This window comes from Balaenoptera musculus, chromosome 7, assembly GCF_009873245.2.
Source record: "Balaenoptera musculus isolate JJ_BM4_2016_0621 chromosome 7, mBalMus1.pri.v3, whole genome shotgun sequence".
Taxonomy (NCBI): domain Eukaryota; kingdom Metazoa; phylum Chordata; class Mammalia; order Artiodactyla; family Balaenopteridae; genus Balaenoptera; species Balaenoptera musculus.
The window spans coordinates 21,324,352-21,339,029 of NC_045791.1; the positions used below are offsets into that span (position 1 = coordinate 21,324,352).

Below are 14,678 nucleotides of genomic sequence, written 5' to 3' on the forward strand. Positions count from 1 at the left end.
AGGAGGCCTTCAGTGTTTATATCTTTGATTCACTTAAATATTTTATAGTGTAATTTTATAAGATTTCTTTATGATTTTCTACAACAGGAAAATTGTAATCAGGTTTGCGATTTGAGTCTTTACAAGTTTCATTTGAGAAGTTTTCAGTTTCAAGTGTATTTTAGAGTCTAGGCCAGCAATGCTCTGAACTCTGGTGTAATTAGTGTAGTAGTGCAACCATATAGGATAAGTCATCTATTTTCACAGATCTATTTTATCAATATGTCAGTTAAAAAAATAGATCTTGTGCCCTAACTATCCATCAACAAATGAATTGATAAAGAAGGTGTGGTATGTATATATATAATGGAATATAGCTCAGCCATAAAAAAGAATGAAATTCTGCCATTTGTAGCAATGTGGATGGATTCAGAAGGCATTATGCTAAATGAGATAAGTCAGACAAAAACAAATACCATATGATATCACTTATACGTGGAATCTAAAAAATACAACAAACTAGGGAATAAAACAAAAAAGAAGCAGACACATACATATGGAAGGCAAACTAGTGGTTACCAGTGGGGGAGAAGGAAGGGGTAGGGGCAATATAGGGGTAGGGGAAAAACGGGGTTATTATGGGATTATATGAAATCATATGTGTAAAATTTTTGAAAATTGTAAAGCACTATAGAATTTAAAGAATCTTTCATTCCATAAAAAATTGGTCTTTTGTTACTACAGTAATAAAAGACTAAACCATTTATTATAATGATAAAAATTCAAGTTCACTCTCAAATTTGGGATATAAATTATGTAAATATTTATTGTTCTTCATGTTTACATTTTTTAAGATTGTTTTTGGTTTGTTTACTTTGTTTCAGTGATTAAGCAGGTTCTTTTACATCTGAATTATAGATATTTTATAGTACTGCTAATACCAATAAGTTAATCCAAGAATGTTTTCTTTGGCATTGATTTGATAAAAATATTAACTTGCACAGCAGTAATTAGAATTATAAACCTATAGAGGGAATGGACTAAAACCTTTAAAAACAATAGTTTAGGCTTCAAAATTATTTGTAATTGTTTTACTTTACATGGTCGTATCTTGATGTAAATCACAGAAATATGTTAAAAGTAGTATCTGTTTACTTTTCTCCTGGAAGGTCTTAAATGAAATCACTGATATATTACCAAATTTATTCCAAATTAAGATGCCTTTCAGTAGTACTGCAATTACCAAACGATGAAATACTCATTGCTAGAATTAATCATTAGCATCAGTTACTGTTTTCTTAGGCTCCACAGCTGGCTCAAAGGACTACCTCTGCTATTTCAGAACAAAGTAATGTGATGATTGTTGGTTTTTTTTTTTCCCATTCAACTTCACAAATGAGCATATTTTATCTTTGATGCTTCTTTCTGATTTATGTGATGTAACTTGGCAAGTCCATTGAAGAGTGATTTTCTGCCTTTCATTGACTGCCTCTATGAAGCCCCAAAGAGTAAGCAGATGATTTGGGTGATTATTGTTTGAATACATATGTGTGATTCTGTACAAACGTTGTTTCTTAATATCCTATATTGGATATTACACAGAATGTTTTCAGTCTATAGTTTACTTGTTTTTTTTACCATGTTCTATTTTTTATCAATAAATTAATAGACTTTATTTTTTAGAGTGATTTTAGATTTACAGAAAAATTGAACAGCAGATCTAGAGCTCCCATGTATCTCCTCATCACTCCCTCTCCACACATAAACAGTTTCATACACACATCTTGCTTTAGTACAAGTTGTGTAATACATTTGATACAATGGATGAGCCAATACTGATACATTACTGTAGCCCATAGTTTACATTAGAGTTCATGTTTTGTGTTGTACATTCAGTGGGTTTTGACAAATGTATAATGGCATGTATCCACCTGCACTATATCATACAAAATAGTTTTACTGCCCTAAGAATCTCCTGTGCTGCCTCTACTGATCCCACCTTTCCTCTCCCCAAACCCCTGGAAACCAATGATCATTTTACTGTCACTTCCAAGTTTCGGCAATTATAAATAAAGCTGCTGTAAGCATTCAGGTGCAAATTTTTATGTGAATGTAATTTTCAACTGATTTGCCTAAATACCAGTGGGCACTATTCCTGGATATTATGATAAATTTATGTTCAGTTTTGTAAGAAATTCCAAAGTCTCTTCAAAAGTGGCTTTATCATGAGAATTCCTTCTGCTTCACCCCCTGGGCAACATTTGGTGTTATCAGTGTTTTGGATTTTAGCTATTTTAATAGGTGTGTAGTAGTACCTTGTTTTAATTTGCAGTTCCTTAATAACATATGATGTTTAGCATCTTTTCATAGGCTTATTTTCCATCTTTCTGTCTTCCTTGGTGAGGTGTCTGTTCAGATCTTTTGTCTATTTTTTTTTTGATTTTTTTTTATTATTGAATTTAGAGTTCTTTATATATTTTGGATACCAGTCCTTAATCAGATATGTATTTCAAAAATATTTTCTTCTAGTCTTTGACCTGTCTTTTCATTCTCTTAACAGTGTCTTTCACAGAGAAGTAGTTTTTTAACTACTAGAGCTAATCAATGAATTTGGTAAGGTAACAGGATACAAAATTAATGCACAGAAATCTCTTGCATTCCTATACACTAATGATGAAAAATCTGAAAGTGAAATTAAGAAAACACTCCCATTTACCATTGCAACAAAAAGAATAAAATATCTAGGAATAAACCTACCTAAGGAGACAAAAGACCTGTATGCAGAAAATTATGAGACACTGATGAAAGAAATTAAAGATGATACAAACAGATGGAGAGATATACCATGTTCTTGGATTGGAAGAATCAACATTGTGAAAATGACTCTACTACCCAAAGCAATCTACAGATTCAGTGCAATCCCTATCAAACTACCAATGGCATTTTTCACAAAACTAGAACAAAAAATTTTGCAATTTGTATGGAAACACAAAAGACCCCGAATAGCCAAAGCAATCTTGAGAAAGAAAAACGGAGATGGAGGAATCAGGCTCCCTGACTTCAGACTATACTAAAAAGCTACAGTAATCAAGACAGTATGGTACTGGCACAAAAACAGAAATATAGATCAATGGAACAGGATAGAAAGCCCAGAGATAAACCCACGCACATATGGTCACCTTATCTTTGATAAAGGAGGCAAGAATATACAGTGGGGAAAAGACAGCCTCTTCAATAAGTGGTGCTGGGAAAACTGGACAGCTACATGTAAAAGAATGAAATTAGAACACTCCCTAATACCCTACACAAAAATAAACTCAAAATGGATTAAAGACCTAAATGTAAGGCCAGACACCATCAAACTCTTAGAGGAAAACATAGGCAGAACACTCTGTGACATCAATCACAGCAAGATCCTTTTTGACCCAGCTCCTAGAGAAATGGAAATAAAAACAAAAATAAACAAATGGGACCTAATGAAACTTAATAGCTTTTGCACAGCAAAGGAAACCATAAACAAGACCAAAAGACAACCCTCAGAATGGGAGAAAATATTTGCAAATGAAGCAACTGGCAAAGGATTAATCTCCAAAACATACAAGCAACTCATGCAGCCCAATATCAAAAAAACAAACAACCCAATCCAAAAATGGGCAGAAGACCTAAATAGACATTTCTCCAAAGAGGATATACAGATTGCCAACAAACACATGAAAGAATGCTCAACATCATTAATCATTAGAAAAATGCAAATCAAAACTACAATGAGATATCATCTCACACCGGTCAGAATGGCCATCATCAAAAAATCTACAAACAATAAATGCTGGAGAGGGTGTGGAGAAAAGGGAACCCTCTTGCACTGTTGGTGGGAATGTAAACTGATAGAGCCACTATGGAGAACAGTATGGAGGTTCCTTAAAAAACTAAAAATAGAACTACCATATGACCCAGCAATCCCACTACTGGGCATATACCCTGAGAAAACCATAATTCAAAAAGAGTCATGTACCAAAATGTTCATTGCAGCTCTATTTACAATAGCCAGAACATGGAAGCAATGTAAGTGTCCATCGACAGATGAATGGATAAAGAAGATGTGGCACATATATACAACGGAATATTACTCAGCCATAAAAAGGAATGAAACTGAGTTATTTGTAGTGAGGTGGATGGACCTAGAGACTGTCATGCAGAGTGAAGTAAGTCAGAAAGAGAAAACAAATACCATGTGCTAACACATATATATGGAATCTAAAAAAAGGGGAAAAAATGGTCAGAAGAACCTAGGGGCAAGACAGGAATAAAGATGCAGACCTACTAGAGAATGGACTTGAGGATACAGGGAGGGGGAAGGGTAAGCTGGGACAAAGTGAGAGAGTGGCATGGACATATATACACTACCGAACGTAAAATAGATAGCTAATGGGAAGCAGCCGCATAGCACAGGGAGGTCAGCTCGGTGCTTTGTGACCACCTAGAGGGGTGGGATAGGGAGAGTGGGAGGGAGGGAGATGCAAGAGAGAAGAGATATGGGGACATATGTATATGTATACCTGATTCACTTTGTTATAAAGCAGAAACTAACACACCATTGTTAAGCAATTATACTCTAATAAAGATGTTAAAAAAAAAAAAAGAAGTAGTTTTTTATCTTAATGAATTATAATTTGTCAATATTTCTTCCACGGATCATTCTTTGGTGTTATATCGGAAAAAACATTACCAAACCCAAGGTCAACCAGATTTTCTCCTATGTTATCTTCCAAAAGTTTTATAGTTTTGCATTTTACATTTGGGTCTGTGATCTATTTTGAGTTAATTTTTGTGAAAATCTTGTGGTCTGTGTCTGGATTCATTTTTCTACATGTGGATGTACAGTTGTTCTAGCACCATTTGTTAAAAAGACTGTCTTTTCTTCATCGAATTGCCTTTGCTTCTTTGTTGAAGATCAGTTGACTTTATTTGTGTGGATCTACTTCTGGGCCCTGTATCTTTATTCCATTCTTCTATTTATCTATTCTTTGCCAATAACACACTGTCTTAAATACTGAAGCTTTATAGTCTTGAAGTTGAATAGTGTCAGTCCTCTGAATTTCTTTGTATTTAATATTGTCTTGAGTGTTCTGGAACTTTTGTCTTTCTATATAAACTTTAGAATCAGTTTGTGGATACTTACAGAATAATTTGCCAGGATTTTGACTGGAAATGCTTATAATGTATAAACAATTTGGGAAGAACTAACATCTTGATTATATTGAGTCTTTCTATTCAGGTACATGGAATATTTCTCCATATATTTAAAACTTCTTTGATTTCTTTCATCAGAGTTTTGTACTTTTTCTCATATAGGTCTTGTATATATTTTGTTAGACTGACACTTAAGGATTTTACATATTATTGGTGCTAAATAAATGTATTGTGTTTTTATTTTCAAATTCTAATTATTCATTGTTGTTATACAAGAAAGCAGTTGAGTTTTGTATATTAACCTTGAATCCTACAACCTTGTTATAATTTCTTATTTGTTCCAAGAGGGTTTTTTTTTTCTTTTTGGTTATTATTGCTCTTGTTGATTCTTTGGAATTATCTATGTAGACAAGCATATAATTTGCAAAAAAGACAGTTTTATATCTTTCCAGTAAGTATACCTTTTATTTCCTTTTCTTGCCTTGTTGCATTATCTAGGACTTCCAGTATGCTGTCCAGTAGTAGTGAGAAGGAACATTCTTACCTCATCTTAGCAGGACAGCATCTGGTTTCTCACCATTAAGTATGATGCTAACTGTAGGTTTCTGTAGATATTCTTTATCAAGTTGAAGAAGTCCTCCTCTATTCCCAGTTTGCTGAGAATTTTTATCATCATGGGTGTTGGTTTTAGTCAAGTGCTTTTTCTGCATATATAGGTATGATTATATTATTTTTTTTACTTAGTCTGTTAATAGGATAGATTACATTAATTGATTGTCAAATATTGAACCCTCTTTGCATACCTGGAATAACTTATACTTGGCTATATGATATGTATAGCCAAGTATACTGTTGGATATTATTTGCTAATATTTTTTTATACATTGTTGGATATTATTTGCTAATAGTTTCTTGAGAGTTTGTGCATACATGTTCCTGAGAGATACTGGGCTTAGTCTTCTTTTTTCATAAGGTCTTTGTCTAGGTTTAGTGTTAGGATAATGCTGACCTCATATAATGAGTTGGGAAATATATCCTTGCTTTGATTTTTAGAAAGAGATTGTCAAGGATTGATATCATTTTTTCCTTGAATTTTTGGTAGAATTCAACCCATCTGGGCCTGATGTTTTCTGCTTTGGTAGGTTATTAATTATTGATTAAATTTCTTTAATAGATAATAGATCTATTCAGATTATAGATTTCTTCTTGGGTGAGTTTTAGGAGATTGTATCTTTTAAGGACTTGGTCCATTCATCTAAGTTAACAAATTTGTGGTTATAGGCTTGTTCATAATATTATTTTATTTTCCTTGGGGTCCATGGGGATCATTAGTGGTAGTGATGACCTCTCTTTCATTACTGATATTAGTGCTTTGTGTTTTCTCCCTCTCTCCCTGTCTCCCTCTCCCTCTCTCTCCCTCTCTCTCTCTATATCTATATCTATATCTATATCTATATCTATACCTATATCTATATCTATATATATCTTTTTCTCTCTCCCACTCTCTCTCTCTCTCCTCCCTCTCCCTCCTCCCTCCTTTTCCTTAGTTAACCTGTCTAGAGGTTTATCGACTTTATTGAACTTTTCAAAGAACCAGCTTTTGGTTTCAGTTATTTTCTCTATTGATTTTCTGTTTCTAATTTTATTGCTTTCAAGTCTAATTTTCATTATTTTCATTGGGCTTACTTTGGATTTAATTTGATCTTCTTCTAGTATTCTGTGGTGGAAGTTTAGGTTACTGATTTTAGATAATTCTTCTTTTCGAATATGTGAATTCAGTGCCGTAAATTTCCCTCTAAGCACTGCTTTTACTGCATCCCACAAATTTTAATAAGTTCCATTTTCATTCTGATTTAATTCAAAGTGCTTAATTTCTTTTGAGTTTTCTTCTTTGCCTATGTATTGTTTAGAAATGTTCTATTTAATCCTCTAGTATTTGGGGGTTCCCCAGCCATCTTTCTGTTTTTGATTTGTAGTTTAATTCCATTGTGTCTTGAGAGCATATTTTGTATAATTTCTATTCTTTTAGGTTTGTTAAGGTGTGTTTTACAGCCCAGAAATGTGGTCTGTCTTGGTGAATGTTCTGTATAATCTTGAGAAGAATGTGTATTCTGCTATTGTTGGATGAAGTATTCTATAAATGTCAATGATATTCAGTTGATTGGTGCTGCTGTTCAGTTCAACTATGTTCTTACTGACTTTCTGCCTACTGTATCTGTCCATTACTGATAGAGGGGTGTTGAAGTCTCCAACTATAATAGCAGATTCATCTATTCTTTTTTTGCAGTTCTATCAGTTTTTGCCTCACATATTTTGATGCTGTATTGATAGGTGCTTGCATATCAAGGATTGCTATGTCTTCCTGGAAAATTGACCCCTTTATGGTTATGTAATGCCTCTCTTTATTCCTGATAATTTTCCTTGCTCTTACATCTGCTTTGTCTGGGATTAATATAACAATTCCAGGGTACTTTGATTACTGATAATATGATATATTTTTCTCTATGCCTTTACATTTAATCTGTCTGCATCTTTATACTTAAAGTAAGTTTCTTATAGATAACAGTTGGATTGTGTTTATTTATCCACCCTGACAGTCTGACAGTCTCAGTCCTTTAATTGCTATATTTATATCATTGACATTTAAAATGATTTTTGCTATATTTGGATTAATATCTACCATATTTATTTTTTTGTTCACTGCCCTTGTTCTTTGTTCCACTTTTTTACTTCCTCTGTTTTTCCGTTTCTCTAATTTTAATTGATTATTTCATATTATGCCATTTGTCTCCTCTTTTAGCATATCAGTTATTTTTTTTTTTACCTTTCTCAGTAGTTGCCCTAGAGTCTGCAATGTAAATTTACAACTAATCCAAGTGACTTTCAGATAACACTATACCACGTCACACATAGTACAAGTACCTTATAAATAGAGTATTCCCCATCCCTTTTTCCCATCCCTTAAGACACTGTTGTCATTAATTTCACTTACCCATAACCTATAACCACCAAATACATTGTTATTATAATTTTGAACAAATTATCTATTAATTATGAATAAAAAAAATAAAATATTTTATTTTACCTTCATGTATTCCTTTTCAAACAGTCCTTCTTTATGTAGATCCAAGTTTCTGAGTGTCAACACAAATAATCAGTAAACAATCTATAATAAGAAACAGAAGAGAGTTTTAGTCAAGCCAAGCTGAGGACTATAGCCCGGGAGACACATATTCAAGAAGTACTTGAAATGTGTTCCACCGGACTACAAAATGGAGGTAAACCCACAAAGTTACATAGTTGTTTGTCAAGAATTAGGATTGGAGCTGTCAAGAACTAAGGGTGCTTGATAAGCAAGGGTTATTTGGGGTCCAAAAATGGTTGCATATTTTACAAGGGGAGACCTTGAGACCATAAGGTTACAGCTGGCAGCTGCTAGCAGATGTTGTTTTGAAAATGGTTGGTGGTGTCCTTGAGTTTGATACACTTCAGAAAATTCAAGTTCTCAGTGATGCAGGAACATGTCTGAAACCATATCCGTAGTAGCCACCTGGTTCCATTTTGGATGCCTGAACCATAGTTACTCCATTTTTCTTTTTAAATGATCTTAAATATGTCATCATGAGCTATATTATTTTCTTTTCTCTGAAGAACTTCTTTTAACATTTCTTGCAAGGCAGGTCTCTTGGTGACAAATTCCCTCAGTTTTTGTTTCAGAAAGTCTTTGTTTCTCAACTTTTGAAAGATAATTCCACTAGATAGCAAATTTAGGTAGGCGGTATTTTTTTCTTTCAACACTCCACTCATTTTGCTGGAATGGTTTCTGAAAAAAAAAATCTGATGATAACACAACATTGCAAAGCAATTATACTCCAATAAAGATGTTAAAAAAAAATCTGATGTAATTTTATCCTTGTTTCTCTCTAGGTAAGATGTTTCTCCACCTTCCATCCTCACCTCCAGCTTCTTTCAAGATTTTTCTTTGTGTTTAATTTCCTGCAGTTTGAATATAGTATAACCAGTGTTGATTTTTTTTTTTTAATATCTTTATCCTATGCCTGGTGTTCCCTGAGTATCCTGGATGTGTGATTTGGTTGTTTGTCATTAATTTTGGAAAAGTTTCACTCATGATTACTTCAAGCAGTTCTTCTGTTCCTTTCTCTCTTTTTTTTTTTTTTCCTTCTGGTATTCCCATTACATGCATGTGAAACCATTTGTAATTGTCCTTTAGTTCTTGGATATTCTGTTATATCATTTTCATTTTTCTTTTTTCCTTATATTTTAGTTTTAGAGGTTTCTTTTGATGTTTTTTCAAGCTCAGTGATTCTTTCTTTGGCTCTGTCCAGTCTATTGAGGGACATTCTTCATTTTTGTTTCAGTGTTTTTGATTTCTATCATTTCCTTTTGATTCTTTCATAGAATTTCACTCTCTATGCTCATAATACCCATCTGTGGTTGCATATTGTCTATTTTTTACATTAGAGAGCCTTCAGCATATTAATCATAGTTGTCTTAAATTCCCAGCGTGATAATGCCAAAATTTGTGCTATATCTGAGTCTGAATTGGATGCTTTCGACGTCTTTTCAAACTCTGTATTTTGTCTTTTAGTATGCCTTGTAATCTTTTGTTGAAAGCTGGATATGATGTATTGGGTATAAGGAATGGAGATAAATAGGCTTTTAGTGTGAGGTTTTGTATTTATCTAGCTAGGAGTTAGGCTATGTTTGCTACTGCTCTAGGTGTTAAAGGCTAAAATTTTCCTCTGGTGTCCTTGTTTTTATTTTCCTTTTCCTTCCTTTTTTGGGGGGGATTACTTAGAGAATTCTTCCTAAATAAAGTCTGGGACATACAGTTATTTCTGTTTTAATCTCCTTTTATTGTGCAAGAGACTTACTGATGATATGTCAAATTTTGAGGAGAGGGGAAGTGTTTTATAGTCCCGTGACTAGGTCTCAATCTTTTATTGAACCTGTGCCCCTGCGATAAGGTCTTCACAAATACTTCTCAGTTCGTCCTCCCCACTTAGGTAAAACAGGAAGGCTAGAGGGGGCTGGAGTTGAGTATTTTCCTCCCCCCACCCAGGTCCATTAGGCTCTGGTAAAATCCCAGTTGGTTAGGCTTTGGTAAAATAGTTTCCTTTGAGGGCAGACCTTTTTAAGAATTCTCCGGGTGTATTTCAAAATGGCTAGGTTTTCCTTCCCCTGCTGGAAGCATGAAGAGATGTTTGTCTTCACTGTGATAACCTGGTAGGACTTCTGGAGGTGAAACTCGTGAAATGTGGAATCTTTAACAGGACTGCCCCCCGTATCCCAGAGTTTTTAACTAAAAAGCTTGTCCATACTGAACCACCAGTAATTTGTCAATTTCAGTTCAAGTTTTCCTACCCTGCCACTGGCTCCAGTGGCAGTTTCTGCTCCTGGGCTGCTCCTCCAATAGTAATTTGTGATACTCTTTATCTACCTTTGTCTCTCCAATTTCTGGAGCAGTTATCTGCCCTATGACTACAATTCTCTGATGGATCTAAGAAACGTTGTTGATTTTCAGTTTGTCCAGTCTTGTTGTGAGGACTGACGTGATACCTTCCAAGCTGCTTACATGCTGAAATGGGAGCCAGAAGTCACCCTCTTCTCTTTTGAGTACTAGGCAGCATGTCGAGCTAAAGCAACTTTTTAAAACCATTATCCCATGAAATCGATACTATTCATTCCATTCAGCCATCAAAGAATTATAAAATGACTCACAAACTGGGGAAATACGGTGTTACTAGAGTTACTAGGAAAATGTGGTGTTCAGTGGGGACATTTCTGTTCCTCTGCCTTCCACTGCAATAAACAGAAACATTATCCTTGACAACTGTGTGGTTGAGTTGTTGACAATATTGTCTTATTTCTATCAAACCTGATGAACTATGTGAACATAGTCCACAGGATTTTTCTAAAAAGGCTCAAATCCAACTCTAAAAAGTATACATTTTTCTTTTTGTGGGTCTTTTTCATTCAAGAAAACATTGTCATTTTTGCGTAACTGTTGACCTCTAGGATGAACTTTGTTTCCCTTAATAGGTAAAAATTATCCTCAAGTACAGATTCCTTTTACTCTGTACTTGTATGCACCTTTAGATTGCTTTCCTTTTGGTAGACTCTGTGATACTGTAGGGACAAATGTCATTTTGCTTCCTCTGTTTTGATTATGGCAATGGCTGGTTGTCCTAGCATTTAGAATAGGAGGACCTCGTCTTTACTTCCATAATGCAAGCTCCTGTTTGTGCCTTGCTGGAAAGTCACTTTCTTCATCTAGGACACCACAGAGCTTTAATTGATGCCCTGTAGTAGCTCTCTCATTGATTACTATAACTTTTGATAATCACCTCAAGCAATTTTCCCTTCACAGTTCTATTTGCAATGTGGTAGGCAGTTTGTATTACTCTTGGTGCCACTCTGCTCCCTCATCATTGATTTGCCTCTTGGGTTTAAAGATCTATTAATTGTCTCATTGCATATCCTATTTTTTCTTTTATTTTCACAGGACTTTCTCTGAGGTTCCATTATTACATTTTAAAATAGCTGTCCTACAGCCATTCTTTTTCTCAGATAATGAGTGATGCTGTTATTGAACTTTTACCGTGCCTTAACTTAATGAAATGAAGTAGTCTTCTCTATTCAGTTTTTTGTTTTGTTTCACTGTTTCTTTTTTTTTTTTAAAGTAGGAGGACATCTGAGTTAGGAATTCTGAGCTGTAGACTAGGCAATCTGTTTATATGAGTAGGAAAATGATTCCTATTTATTGTTTGGATGAATAAAATTCAGACAAATGGATTTTACTTTTAATATAGGGGAACATGGGCAATCTTTTAAGCACTGTGATCATTTAGTACATGTTAAACATACCTTAAATTCTCAGACCACTCTAGTTGAATACTCTGTGATTTCCCCTGAAAGGAAATCCTGAAAGATAGTAAATTTTAAGTCCATAAAAGAAGCATCATTCCTAAAGCTCAAATATCATTATTACTTTGTTTGCTTTTTATCTCTACCGCCATAGTAGATTTGGAAAGAAATTTTCTATTTTTATAACTCCCCAAACATAGACACATGCAGACCCCAAACAAAAACGTTATTTTCGTACGTTGTTCTTTGAAAACAGTAGAGAATATTTTGTTGCTTTTGTTGTGTTGGTGGGAATGGGAATAGAGGACTTTTTGTTCTTTTTTCCAGTTTTCCTTAAGTTTTAGATTTTTTTTCCCTCCTCATCTTTATTGATTTAATTTAAAAATATATTTAATATATATTTTAATTAAAAAATATATTTAATTTTAGCATGTTTCTAAAGCCAAATGTATACATAAAGTTAAATTCAGAGAAGTGTTACTCCGTCCTCAATGCTTTCATCCTATGTCTTCTACCTCTTGTAGATAATGCACTTTCTTGTTTTCTAGTTTATCCTCCTTGTGTTTCTTTATACTTTCTCTTCTTTCTTACACAAAGGAGAGCATACTATCTAATCTCTTTGGCATTTTTTTAAACTTAATATTATTTCCTGGAAATTGCTCCACATAAGTTATTAAAGGTCTTCTTCATTTTTTTTTTACATTTGCATAGTACTTTGCTGACTCTACACCATAGCTTATTTGAACAAACTCCTATGCTTGGCCATCTTGGTAGTTTCCAGTATTTTTCAATTACAAATGATTCTTCAGTAAATAAACCCTGGATCATATATTTTGATATTGTTGCAGGTATATCTTCAGGATAAATTCCTAGAAGTGTGATTGCTGGGTAAAAAGATAAATACATACAAGTTTTGTTAGATATTGCCAAATTCTCCTTCGTGGGAGTGATGCCATCTTACATTTCCATCAACAAATTTATAAAAAGAGTGTATTGTCAAGCTTTTGAAATTTTTTACCATCTGAAATATGAGAAATGGTATCATAATTGCATTTCTCTTAATATGTGTGAATTTGAACCTTTGCCCATGTATTCAGGGGCCATATTTCTAGATCATTTTGCTAATTGCCTGTTTGTGTTGTTTGCCTATATTTCTATAGGAAGTTTTGTCTCGGCTCTCATTTCCCAGTCTTTGTAGCTAGGGATATTAGCCTTGTATCTGGGATATGTGTTCTCACTTTGTCTCTTAGTTGGCAATTTGGGTTTTGACTTTGCTTATGGTAATATTTATTATGCAAAAGTTAAAAAAAATTTTCTTAATAGTCATATTGGTCTCTCTATTTAATTTATTGCATTTGGAAATTTAGTCATGTTCTTTTACACATCCAGTTTAAATATAACATGGTTTCTCCTAGTGTGTGCCTAATTTTGTTTTTATATTTGAATCTTTGATCAATTTACACTGTGTTCTTATATATGGTGTGGGGAATGGATCTAATTTTATCTTTTCCCAAAAGTCTTTCCAGTGTTCCAGTGCCATTTATAAAAAAAGCTCTCTCTTTGACCCTGTAATTGAGGTACCATCTTTATCGTGTATTAGATATCTATATATAGTTGTGTCTCTTACTGGACTTCTATTCTGTTTGTCTATTTATGAGCCAGTCCCTCACTATTGTAATTAGAGGGGCTTTGCTAACATAATTTAATACCTGATTGGGTAGTCCTTTCTTATAACTATTCTTTTTCTGTATTTCCTAGCTTACTTGAAAGATAATCATTCCTTATAAAATGTATGATCAATTTGTCTAGCTCAATAAAACTAGCTCATTGGAATTTTTCTTGTGATTATATTACATTTATAAATTAACATAGGAAGAACTAACATTTTTTAATAATATATGTCCCTTTATTTTTTAATACTGAAATATATTTGATATATAACATTATATTAGTTTCAGGTATACAATATAATGATTCAATATCTGCATATATTGCAAAATAATCACAATAAGTTTAGTTAACATCCATCACTGTACATTGTTACAGAAATATTTTTTCTTGTGATGGGAAGTTTTAAGATCTACTCTCTTAGCAACTTTCAAATAGTACAGTATTATTATTAACTATAGTCACCATGCTGTACATTATATCCCCATTCTTATTTATTTTAAAACTGGATGTTTATACCTTCCTTCACCCATTTCTCCCCTCACTTTCCACCTCTGGTAACCACCAATCTGTTCTCTGTATCTATGAGTTTGGTTTTTTGTTTTGTTTTGTTTTAGAGTCCACATATACGTGAGATCATATGGTATTTGTCTTTCTCTGACTTATTTTACTCAGCATAGTGCCTTCAAGGACCACCCATATTGTTGCAAATGGCAAGATTTCATTCTTTTTATGACTGAATAATATTCCATTATATATATGTAACATATTATATTATACATAAAATATAAAATATAAATAGATTGATACACAGAAGTAGAATTGCTGGATTATATGATAGTCCTACTTTTAATTTTTTGAGAAACCTCCCTACTGCTTTCCATAGTGACTGCACCAAATTTACATTCCCACCAACAGTGCACAAAGGTTCACTTTTCTCCACATCCTTGACA

General features: G+C 33.5%; 1 protein-coding gene across 2 annotated transcripts in view; it reads left to right on the forward strand.

Moving 5' to 3' along the window:
• The window catches only part of THSD7B (thrombospondin type 1 domain containing 7B), a 751,247-nt gene that overhangs the window by 171,855 nt on the left and 564,714 nt on the right, over nucleotides 1-14,678 (forward strand). The gene's annotated exons all lie outside the window — the stretch shown is intronic.